The sequence below is a fragment of the Falco naumanni genome, chromosome Z (genome assembly GCF_017639655.2).
Source record: "Falco naumanni isolate bFalNau1 chromosome Z, bFalNau1.pat, whole genome shotgun sequence".
In the NCBI taxonomy this organism is placed as follows: domain Eukaryota; kingdom Metazoa; phylum Chordata; class Aves; order Falconiformes; family Falconidae; genus Falco; species Falco naumanni.
The window spans coordinates 4,674,551-4,686,630 of NC_054080.1; the positions used below are offsets into that span (position 1 = coordinate 4,674,551).

The 12,080-nt window shown below is 40.4% G+C and overlaps 1 protein-coding gene across 9 annotated transcripts in view; it reads right to left on the reverse strand.

Annotated features, from left to right (window-relative positions):
• Positions 1–6,333: 6,333 nt before the first annotated feature.
• The window catches only part of LOC121081403, a 134,302-nt gene continuing 128,555 nt past the window's right edge, over positions 6,334–12,080 (reverse strand). For 3 of the 9 annotated variants that reach the window (XR_005825677.1, XR_005825679.1, XR_005825678.1), the window contains exon 5: positions 10,034–11,247. The gene's annotated coding sequence lies outside the window, so the exon portion shown is untranslated. Of the gene's footprint in view, positions 6,434–9,735; positions 11,248–12,080 lie in introns of those variants that run through there. The other 6 variants (XR_005825673.1, XR_005825669.1, XR_005825670.1 and 3 more) reach the window with 5 other exon arrangements.

A 12,080-nucleotide genomic window follows, 5' to 3' on the forward strand; every position in this document is an offset into this window, starting at 1 on the left:
TGGTACAGCATGCTGGACATCATGCCACACGTTGACTCAACCCCTGGGGCCAGGACACCCCCACAGCAGCCCCCCACAGCTTCAACAAGCCATACCTGTGGGCTGCTGTCCCTGGTGGCCCAGAGATGCGCTCTTCTGTCCAGGGGGCATTTGGATTGGATGGAAAAGTGAGGGTGACGGTCCCTAACGGTGCTGTGACTCCTATAAATGAAAATTAGCCTAATAAGCTTTGTGTGGGTAGGTGTGTGTCCGTCCTTTGTGTGCTTCAGTACAGGTGGGAAATGGGTATCTAGCTCTCTGTGACTCTGTCTCTCAACTTCTCTCTTCCTCTGCTGGAGTGTGATTTCACTTCTCTATTTATACTATTACAGTCACGATTTTACGTCTGTCTTCTAAAAGCGCTTGAATTAGGCTATTTGACATTTCCTTGCACTAACATGCTCTCATCCAGAGACAATCCTGTTTTGGAAGGAGTATTAATATTTCTGTGAAGTAGGAGGACAGAACGGGGGTGACAGGCAAATACAGTAAATAGCAAGCAGCTTTCTGCTGTTTTAATCTGGCGGTGATGCCAGTCATCCACAATGTCTGAATAAACAAGGCTGTCATGATTAATGGTAATTAATTGTAGCGTTGTTATTGCTTATATCTTACGTTGCTGTAGGGTCCGTGGAGATGCCACATGAAGGTGTTGCATCCATCCAAGGCACCTGCAGGCTACAGCCAGCTTGCTTGGGATTTACGGTGTTGAACCTCATGCAGATACGTGCAGGAAGCCCAATTTCAGCCGTCTCTCCTTAGGAATAAGATAAGAGCTCTGAGGTAACTCCAGAGTTGTCCTGAAGGGAGATGCTCTGTGCCAGCACCATATGCATGGCAGGAAAAAAAAGGGATGGTGTGTAACTGGCAAAGGATGCTGCGGGTTTTTGTGAGTGTTACCTGTGCTTCTTCCTCCTCCCTTTTCTGGACGGTATTGTGTCCTGTGGCATATCCTGCTTTAAATTAGCCTGTGAAGCCTGCAGAGGCAGGGAAGCCCCCCACTTTGTGCATGTGCCACAGGTGCCACCAGGGACTTCCCCTCCTTCCGACACCTTCCAAGCATGAAGCCTGATACATGGAGACCTTCCTACGAGCAGGATTGTGCCCAGTTCTGCAGGGGTTTTTTTATGCAGAATTTTAGAATTCTCTGACAGGGGATTCTACTGACTTTAAAATTTTAATTGTGAGGATGGGTTACAACTAGGGGACATGCAATACTGGCAGAAGTCAGAGCTGCTGTCATGTATGAAACAGGGATGGTATGTTCTCATACGATTTTAACAGGTGACAGAATTATTTTGGAAATGTTTACAGCTGGGCTAATTTCTTCTGAGTGCTTTCTGATGCTCCTGGAGCACAATAGAAAGCTGGCTAGATGAAACCTTTGAGTAGTGTTTTACCGTGTGAGATCTAGGTTAACTTAACAAAAAAAAGAAAGAAAAAGGAAACGAGTTGACTTCTAGTAGTTTTAATTTATTTTATAGCAGGTCTAGAATTAGTTTGAACTTGTCGTTGGTTTGGCAGGGAAAATAAACATTAAATAGAAGCAAAGTCAATCACTTTTCAACATTTGCATTTTTACAATTGAATGTGTTTACCTGAATTATCACCTCGTAACAGACGTCTCTGCTTTGCTTTGATCTGGCACTACCAAAGGTATTTTACAAGAAGGAGTCATTAAAAACCCCACACACAATTATGACAATTTCTGTAAAGCTCATCAAGTAATATAAGGTACAGGGCTTTTCATTTTAATTTTAATGTGCTGCAGTGTAGAATTAAAAAATAATGAAGTGTTTTAAAGAATCCTTAGATTTAACTTCCCCCCCACCCCCCCCCAGTACAGCAGCAGCAGATGCATGCTTGATGTGAAGGATGATGGCAAAATGGTCTAGATTTATCTAGCAGGAAGATTTATAGGTTGGGTGAGATACCAAGTGACAAACCAATTGTGCAATTGAGCTAATAGGAATAAAACACTCTGTGAAGCCTGTGAGCCGTTATTACAAATGCTTGTGTAAATATGGTTTGGTTCATTGTTAACTCCTCAAATTATGTTTATGTACAGCTCCAAAGTACAGCCTCTGCTTGCTTGTTTGATATGTCATTGACTGAACCAGCTTCTCTCATTTATATCGTTCCTGTGTTGTCAGAGAAGAGAGGAAAATGAGGCCCTCTCGTGAAACACAGATGGGCCAGAGAAAGGAGACCCACCAGCAAAACAGAAGTCTGCATCCAGCAACAAAACAGAGCTTGCAGTTAATTTATTAACTAGTTGCCCAGTTTGGGTTACTTAGCTGTTTTTAAGGGTTGTTGTAACACTGATGGGCAGTGTATGAGTACTTGAGAATTAACAGGTAATCCCCACACTTTTTCCTCTCCTGTTAGGAAACATTACAGTTTAGCATAAAAGCAAAACAGATACATGAAATTATCTATCATGTACTCATAGTAACAAGTATATATGTAATTTTTAATGTACTTTAGTAACAAAGATAGCCCCATTCTCCACCATAAACGCCACAAGAGCATTTGACTGACGTTGTTGTGGACGTTGCTAATCTCTAGCCTGTTTAAAGGTGTTAAAGCACTGAATTACTCTAGTGGAGGAGAAATGGGGTTTTGAAGCAATAGCTCCACTGGAATCTGCAGCTAAATGACCAAGATCAGAGCCTGAATGGCAATTGGTGTGCAACTCGCAATCCTTAAAGTATAAAACATTTACTCCTGTTGGAAAATTCAGGACCTTATAAATGGCTTTTAAATTTGCGACCCATAACACGTCACCTTGGCCAAAGAGACACCGGGGCCTGGGGATCGTTTGGCCAAGCATAGACATAATTCCCGGTGATAATTCTTCTTGTGCAAAGGTAGGCATCTAAAATAGGCTGTATGAATCACACCCCCAAAATGACTGTTGATGACGAGAGCAGCCTGGGGTGACCAGCTTCCCCTCACCGTGGTGTCTGGCACTGCAAGGAGCCTGTCTTGGGCCACTGACTGTACCTCACCCTCTAGCATGGCTGCAGACAGGTCCAAAGTGAGATCCATCTCCCTGAGCTCCAGCTTAAATCCAGAAGGGAGACCATCACGGTCAGCAGGAGAAAACAAGGATCTCCAGACTGTAATCTGCCATCTCCAAAATTAAGTGACTCTCCTGCCACTGTGCCTGGGCAAGTCACCCTGGAAAAGACATCTCTCCTCAAACGCTTCCTTAGGTCCACATAAAAACATTTTCACTATGTTATGGAAGTGGATTTTGCTCATCCACTCCAACTAAAAGGTGATATTTCTGTTTTGGTTTTGTTTTGATTTTTTTTTGTTGTTCTTGAATGGCATTGTGTGTGATTACAATAACACATATGCTCATCAAACGGGCACGCAAGACTCTGCTGTGAAGATTCGAGGGTGTGGGCATTTGTTCAACGCCACTGGTAATATATTGCTTGGAACCCTCTGACAGATTGCTAATAGGGCACAGCTGTTTTACGTGTTTGTGATTCCTTTGGCCACTCTCCACAATGGAGTGGGAGGTAGAGCATGTACAGCTAAAATATTTCCCATTTCTTTGTTTCCAGCGGGGAAAAGAATCCAACCCAACCTTCAAATTATGCTTTTCAAGATAAACCCTACAAATAACAATGAATATTCTCATAAAGATTGAAGATAGTTATATACACAACTCCATGTGAAATGAGCATTTTTATTTCCTACTGTCTTTTATATCATATTTTTGCAAAGGCCATGGAACATGTCTTCAGTTATATGGACATGCGCAGCATCATTCAGGCCATAATTTCCAAAGATGAATAAAGCCGCAATTCTGCTGTTTTGCCCAAATCAGATTTGCATATTGTTTAGCTCCTTAACTTTCAGAAACAACTGTGAACAAGCCAGGCAAAATTCCATTCTTCACTAAAGAAGGGGAGACATTAATGGTAACCCCATGCTGATGAGCACAGATTAAATACCTAGATAAAGAAGAAATCTTCTGTTAATTTCTATGTAGCAATAAACGATTGTAATTACAGAATTCTCTTCCGTGGGTGAGATACTTTAAATAATCTGTCTCCTGAAAGATCATTGAAGATTGAGGTAATGGCCTAGCTATTACTGGTTTGTGTTGTGTATGTGGTTGTGTATGGAGTGTTTATCAAAAGAGCTGGATCAACAGCTTTGGAATTGGAGCTTTCTTGATTAATATAACAAAGGGTCATGTTGATGTGCAGGGCTAGTTTTTCTCACAGCAGGTTAACATTTGCTTTCCCACTGTTTGGAAAGGAAGGCTTGGAATATTCTCTTGATTCAATCATCTGAAAGGCTGTTGAAGCATTAGATAAAAGATTGTGTATTCCTGGACATCACTAAAATTGAATTAACAGAGTGTTAAGAGGGGTGTCTGTTGAGCTGCACATTTTAATTATTTCTCCGTCTAATGTATGTTTTTCATATATGGAGAAGTATTAGCAATACTGTTATTTAAAAGAAGAATATTCAAATATTTCTTAATAAAGTAGTTCTTGGTGGAGAAAAATAATCTACAAGATTTTAACAGCTCCACGCTTTTCTTAGTTCTTCCACGAACACTGGCAGCCTGAAGATGCCAAATAAGCAACAGCTACATTTTAACAATTCCAGTCATTTGTGGGGGTCAGCGTTTTGGTGTTTGTTGAAACCAACATTGAAACCAACAGTGGGATTTTTACCTGCAAATCCCTTTGCTCTTGCCTTGAATGCAGGTGTGGGAACAGATGCACTTAAAGGAAGGCTGATGATACATGCAGATTTTGAAAACTGGTATTGTGTGCAACTTTGCAACACATACCTGCTACATGAAGCTGGAAATCCAGCTCTGCCTGGATTCTTCAGTTCTCTGGTTTTGCCAGAGCACAAGTTTTTGCATTTTTTTCCCATCCAGTTATTTGCATATTCAGATGACCTTGCTGAGCTGCCTAGCAGCAGTCAAGCAGCAGGCAAAAATATTTGTTTCCTCTAACTTTAACTGTATTGGAGTGAGGCATCAGATTTAAGCAAGCTGTTAAGGTGCTTGTGTAACGTTTGGTCGATAAGTGATCCCACCTCTTTGACCTCTGATTTCTGGAGGTGCCTCTACTCTAACTGATAGTGCCTAACTGTTAGGCAACACAATTAGCAGAGATTAATCCCAGGATAAAGGTCTAAACTTTGTCAGCTATGTCTGCAAAACTGCATGCGCAATCGAGGGGATATTGCACTGACTGTGCAACTAAAAAAAAAGTACATAGCTTCTTCACTTCCAGTTCTGAAAAATTTTGTATCACATCAGCATATATGTAAATATACACACATGGTTTTGCTGGCATGCATGCACTTGCACATAAACATCATTTGTTAGTACCTACACATGCACAAGAGAGAGAGATGCCTGGCAACATCATGCAAAACCAAGCAGATAACTATCTTCCTTCAAATGATAACCACAGGACCACAACTTCTGCCCGTGAACTATTCCTGGAATTTCCTTCATTTTCCCTCCCAAAGTATGTGATATGTAGCTCAGTAGCTTTTATCCACTTGAAGACATCTTTGTGGCCACATAAGCAGTCCACTCAGCTGGAATGCATAATAAAAAGGAAAGTTATTTATGTGGAGAATATATTATTTGGATCAATGAGGAGAAGACATGTTGTTTTGGCATTTGCTTGCTTATTTCTGGTGAGCATGTAGAATCAGTTAAAGGACAATGCTGTTCCTTCGTGGGTTTGGGGTTTGGTTCTTTTCTTTTTTTTTCTTACTGGATGTTCAAGGAAATCCTGGGACTGAGAAACATCTGTGCCCATCTATGAACATCCCCTATGAAAGCCCTGTGCTTAGGCTGATGGCTACAGCTGGGTCTGGTTCTTGTGGTATCGTGGGGCTAAATATGGAGTAAGTCTTTTCTTCATTGGGTAAATTAGTCTGTGTTGAGCTCATTGGTGTCAGACCTGAGCTGGCAACCTTTAGTTTATTCAAGGTATCTCTGTTCTGAACCCACTGCCCTCACTTGCACGAGGTATTGCTCTCTTCAGAGCTTCAGCAATGATTTCCAAAATGCAACCTGACTGCAGAAACTTCTCATTCTAATTGCACAACGGGTGACATCTTCTCTACATGGAGGTACTTGTCAAAGGGAAATTAAGGTTATTGTTTCAGTGCTGAATTACAGTTATAAATGTTGTTAATTTTCCCAACTTTGCTTTTTCACTCAGGGTCTTGGAATAAGAGGCAGGAGAGCGGGAAGATGCTGCCTCGTCAAACTCAAACCTTTTCACAAGAGAGCACATGAAGTCTCACGGTGTCAACATCCCAAAAGAAGCCTCAGTTGGGTTAACTCTGCTACACGGAAGGACAAAGAAGGCACAAGAGTCTTCACATTCTGGAGAAGTACAGAACAAAACACAGGAGAATCAAAGACCAGAAAGAGAAACCCAATAAATTAGTAAGAATACACTGCATGTTTTCATGGGTGGTATGCTCAGTGCAGAACCGATGGAGGTTATTTTGACGGTGTGTGGTTTTGCTATGGAACTTCATACTGAGGAGTGTAGTGTTGAGAAAAGAAAAAAAAAAACAAACCACCCAGGGCTATTGTGCCAAAGGATGCAACCTCTTGATCAGGATGCCTCTCATCCACAAGACGCTGATAAAAAATTAATACACACTTGTCCAGTTTTTATACTATTTCCTAAATACCGGCTGTTGACTTCAGTTGGGGTCAGGATGAAAGGCTGGATGGACCTTGAATGTGACTCAGAAGAAGCTGTTGTCATGTCCTTAAGGCACAAAGCAAGTTCTGGTGTCACCAGGGACATAAAAGGTAGCTGGAAAGTGTCCTCGAAGTACAATGGTAGCGAGGCAGGAAACAAAGTGAAGGGCTGATGCACTGCTCAAGGGGAAGAAATATATACTAAGGACGCTCTAGCAAAAGAGTTTAATTTGGTTTTGTTTTTCAGTCGTTTCTTGGTTGAAATCACTTGTCATGGCCAGCAGTCATGTTTAAAAGGCAAAAGTCCACTGCTGCAGGGAAAGAGGGGGTTAGGGAGGGTTTAGGTTAGGTTACTTCTTTTCAAGTTACCACGGTTGATGAAATTCACCTTGAGGTACTAACAGCTGGCTGAAACAATTTATTTGTGATCTTGGAGGAGTCAAGGAGGGCAGGGGCTGGTGAGTCCTACCCAGTTCAAATACAAACATTTGCCATTTCTCTAGCAAAACCTTCACAGTACCACAGTGTGGTCTCGCCGCAGGACCAAGGAAGAGACAAAACTGAGTTGCACTGAGACCTCTTAAGCTTTTAAAACAAAACCCAAAGCAAGAGAAATGCAGGGCAGGGCAGAAAATCAGGTAAGCTACTTTTCTAATGGTCCTTTTTAAAGTGTGTACATTTTTCTGCTTTCCCTCCATTACTCATCCCAGAGACTTTCATGCTGAGTTCCAGATACAGCATCCACGCAGCACCATGAGGGGTGTAGGAAACAGAGCTTATAATATTTTCTTTAATTAGTGTGGAGGGAAATGAAGAAGAATGCCGAGAAACAATTAAAGAATAGTATTAATTGGAGATATTAAATGAAAAATAAAAGAACTAGCATTTACTTTTTTTTCCTGCTGCTATTTAGGATTTCTGATCTGATTGGCACCCACTGATGTAAACAAGACTGACACAAAAACACACTCCTTCCAGCAGCACAGTCAGTTCCAATGCAGTTAGATATCTATGATTTCTGGCTCTTCCAAGAATAATTGGGCCAAAGATTGAATTCCATACATTGCATGCAGAGATTTAGAGGCCAAGGTGAATGCTGTCCTTGCATGGTAGGCACTGGAGTCCACACATTGATATGCAAAGCCAGTTACACCAGCCTGCTTCTTTTAAATAAAATCAATACCTGTAATATTGACAGTTTCTAAGTATACTCTTGTAGAGTTGCTGTCAGAAGACAAAAAATGTAAAGATCTAAATGGTGTGAGATGCGGTTAGATTGCAGTTCTGTACTGTTTAAACACAACCTGTTCACCAGTTTTGAGACTGGTGAAGGCTGCAATTGTTTTAATATGAACAAGCAGATTCAAGTCTTACCTTCTTAATGTTTAGGCTGAAGGAAGCACAGGTTTTTTTGAGCATTTTGCTATGGAAAATACACAGAAACATTTCCACGATATTAGGTAATTCAGTATCAGATGTATTTGTAACTCCAAGCAGAATGGCAATGTTCAAACTGACTGGAAGTGTGACAGTCAGTGCTAGTGCTGTGTTGGATTTAATTGTTTCCTGCAGGCTCTAAAGCAAACAGACAATTCTGCAAATGTTCTTCAAAGAGTATATCCAGAACGCCACCTCATTAAACATCCCCTTGCTGTTTGTTGCATCTCGAATCGTTGTGTTTAGTTGCAAAATGACCTCTTGTAGCTGTGAAATTTTATTAACTCTTCAATCCACTGGCACAGAGATGAAAATAACAATGAAAAGAGAAATATAAAAATGAGTGGGTTTGGACTGGCTTTTATGGTGGAGTGGCACGAGATGGAAGTAAGTTCCACAGCTAAACGATCGCACGTTGCTTGATATTGGTGGTGGTGCTTTCATCCTCCTAACAGGCTGATAATTGGTGTTGTAGATCCATATACACATTTGTCTTCTGGCTTTCTGTTAAGTAAAGTGGGACTGATTTTGCCCTCAAATACTCTTGCTTTATGCATACATTTAAGGTCCAAATTTTGTGCTCTTCACCTTCTTGCTTTCTGTTGTGCAGTATCCGTTGCAATTCTGGAGCCAGATTCACTTATCCCATGAATTATTCCTAAGCAGTGTTAAATGTGCTCCCATGAAGTATGCTCTGAAGAGGCAGTATAAATTGGAGTCACAGTTCAGCCCTTGCTTTCCTCTTTTCTCAAGTGGAAGCAAGACTCAGCAGCCCTTTAGACGGCACGGTTTATTCCTTGCTCAAGCACTGTGTTGGCATTAGCTTGAGCATTTAGAGGTCAGGGAAAAGGTTCGGATTTAATGGGGAGTAGGGTGGTTGTCCACGGGCAGATTTTCCTCTTTTCCTGACTGTGATCTGCATTTTGTCTCATAACCTCAACAGCCACTTGCATCGACGTGTAGCTGGACCTGCAGCTAAATGCACCTTGCTCAGTGCACCAGCTGTTAATTCCACTCATTAATTTCAGGGTAAGAAAGCAAGGCTGTCAGGGCTGATACCCACCGAGAGCCTCCGTGGCACCACTGCTCTCCGAAACGAGCGCTGAGCAGAGCTCAGCTCTGCCCTGGCTGTGCAGGAGCGATGTCAAAGGCACCTCGTATTCCACCATTGCCAACACTCTTTCCAAAACATTTGTGGTACACAGAAATAAACTCACACTCTCAAAGCCATTTATACTGTATAAAAGCCATGTATACTGTACTTCCCAACAGCGATGAACATGTTGTGGTCTCATATATTTGGTCCCAAATGTTTCAAAAAACCTTTGTTTAAAATTAAGTAGTGCTGTGCTATTTTTAATTCTTCCATTGCTACAGGATGGTGCTGCACAGAGCTTTAGATTTTACCCATCACCATAATACCCAGATTAAAATAGATCAAGATCAAAAAGAGAAGCCTTTTCATCAGCTCAACTTTCTGAAAGGCTTAGAAATGGAAATTTAAAAGAATGTAAAGACTTTAATTAGGAGTCCAACCAAAGAGATGTGTTTAAGCAATATGAGCTGTTTATTTTATTAGAAAATTGGGAAAGATATATACGTTAATTACATCAAAAGTTAAGTTGTATTGGTGGAAAAAGGGTTCTGAATTGCCAGCAGGACATGGCATGAAAAACAACTGGGGGCTGTTGCACACACACACAAGGCTAATCTCACAGCTCAGTTTTATAATTTTTATTTCTTGCAACTTCAGCAAAGATTTTTGTCTGCAAAGGATCTACAGGATTTCTATAAAGCTAAATTCCATACTTAAAAAAATAATGTAAAATAGCAATAAAAATACAAGTGAGCTGGAACTGTTTTAAGAGTTTTTTCATTGAATTTTACCTTTTGTTCAATATAAAGCTATAATGTTATTGCTGAGCATAAGAAACACATGGACAAAGCAAGACATTTTGAAAAACAGTAACCTCGGAGATGGTAGTTCTCTAAGAAACCTTTAAAGAATGAAATACACATAGCCACATTTCATAGGAGCAAACTGGTTTTTAAATTTAAGATCTAATCTATAAATATTATAAAATAGGAAAATCATGGGTTAGGCACTGATCATAGCTTCTCTCTGTTGATTTCCATTTCAAAATTACGACTGGCTGTAAATCAGCCTGTTTATGAAGCTTGTGTATTTTTAGAATGAAATAATCTCATTAACTTATTTGTCCATTAGGGCCCCTGGTGCTGAAAGCAAAGAAAGTAGGTGAACAAGAATTTATTAAAGAGCTGCATTTCCAGTACACAGTGCAACGGTAATGAAAGGACCCAAGTAAATGTTACTGTTGAATCCCATCCAATAAATAAATAAATAGATAAGTCATTTAGCAAGCTAATAAATAAATATTTCAGTGCACCTTGAGGGTATTTTGAACTTTTTTCATCTTCCATTTAGTTTAACTCTATCAACTCAGTAGACTTGCCTCTACTGGAAGAACTGTCAGGTATTCAGACCTGCATGGGTTAATGTGCAGGTTAATGGATATCCCTGAAGATGCCCTTAAATTAGCACTCTCCAGGTTCTCCCTGCACAACTCTGACTTCAGGACTCAAGAAGGCTACTCCAGCATGGAGAAACACACACTTTGCCATTTTGCTTGCACTAGAAACAATGCGTGTTTCTAAACGTGCCTTACTGGATTTGCTCAAAAGCTGGGGATGAATGATGAATCCTTGAAGAAATATTAGAAATAAAAGTCAGATTTTTACTCATTTTACATTCTGGTGATGCCTCATCTCAAGGATTTTTTTCTTATGCCATGTGCTGTCCAAAAGCAGAAATTCCCTGCCCCCAAGGCAGTGCAAACTGCACATCTCACTATATAGTTTATCAGTAATTACTGCCTTCAGAATATTCTGTGATGCAGATAAAGACCAAGTTTTCATTTTGTTGCTAACATATTTTGTTTCCAAAACTTTCAGAACTTCAGATGTATTTCCCAGGATTCAGTAATCCATCTCAAGTGCTTTTACGGAATGCAGCTGAGATACTTTCTCTGCAACACAGAACTAAATAAAATAAACAAACAAAAAAAACCACCCACAAAACACAACAAAACAAAGTTAATATTAACTCTTTGTGCAAGGTAAATACCATAAAGTAATCTGCTTTCCTCCACAGAAGTCAAACAAAATTATCCACAACTAAGGTGTTATCTTTCTGTACTCACTTTCCACTTCAGGTATGAAGCAAAGAAAAAATAATTGCTTTTAAGATGTGGAAAACACTTTCTAATGGTGGCAATAATGACATCAACATTTACATGGGTAGTAATTTCTATGGATACTTAACGAGAAGATACACAAAACAGGGTGGAAGTGAACTACCTTTTCATTCATGTTTTTTTTTTAAAAGCAAAAAGAAGATAATTCAGAATGCCAAACTTTGACCCTGGTGCCATCCATTAAATTATCCAGTTAATTTTTTATTCAGAAGTTAATTTCATTCAAATATATTTCAGCAATGGGAAATGTCTCCATGAAGTGATATAGTGGCTCTTTCAGAACTAATAGTCTCTCTCACAGTGATGGTGGAACATCATGCAATTTTCAGCACAGATCAAGTACATCGATTTGAGTTTTCTTAGCCCTCTTGAGGAGGAGGTAGCCAGCGGCCAGGGGTGCAGGCAGCACACCTCACAGCCTTAAGGGGATGTTCTTCTCTGGAGGCTGCTCCATGGAGCAGGGATACCTCAGTATTAGGGGAACCTTCTTAATGACATATCTGGTGCTACCCAGTGAAGATTCAAGGGGATCATTGCGGTTCCCTTCAAATCCAGTTAGAATGGAATTCTTCTGGGAGCTGCACCGAGACTGTTCTGGCTTCCTA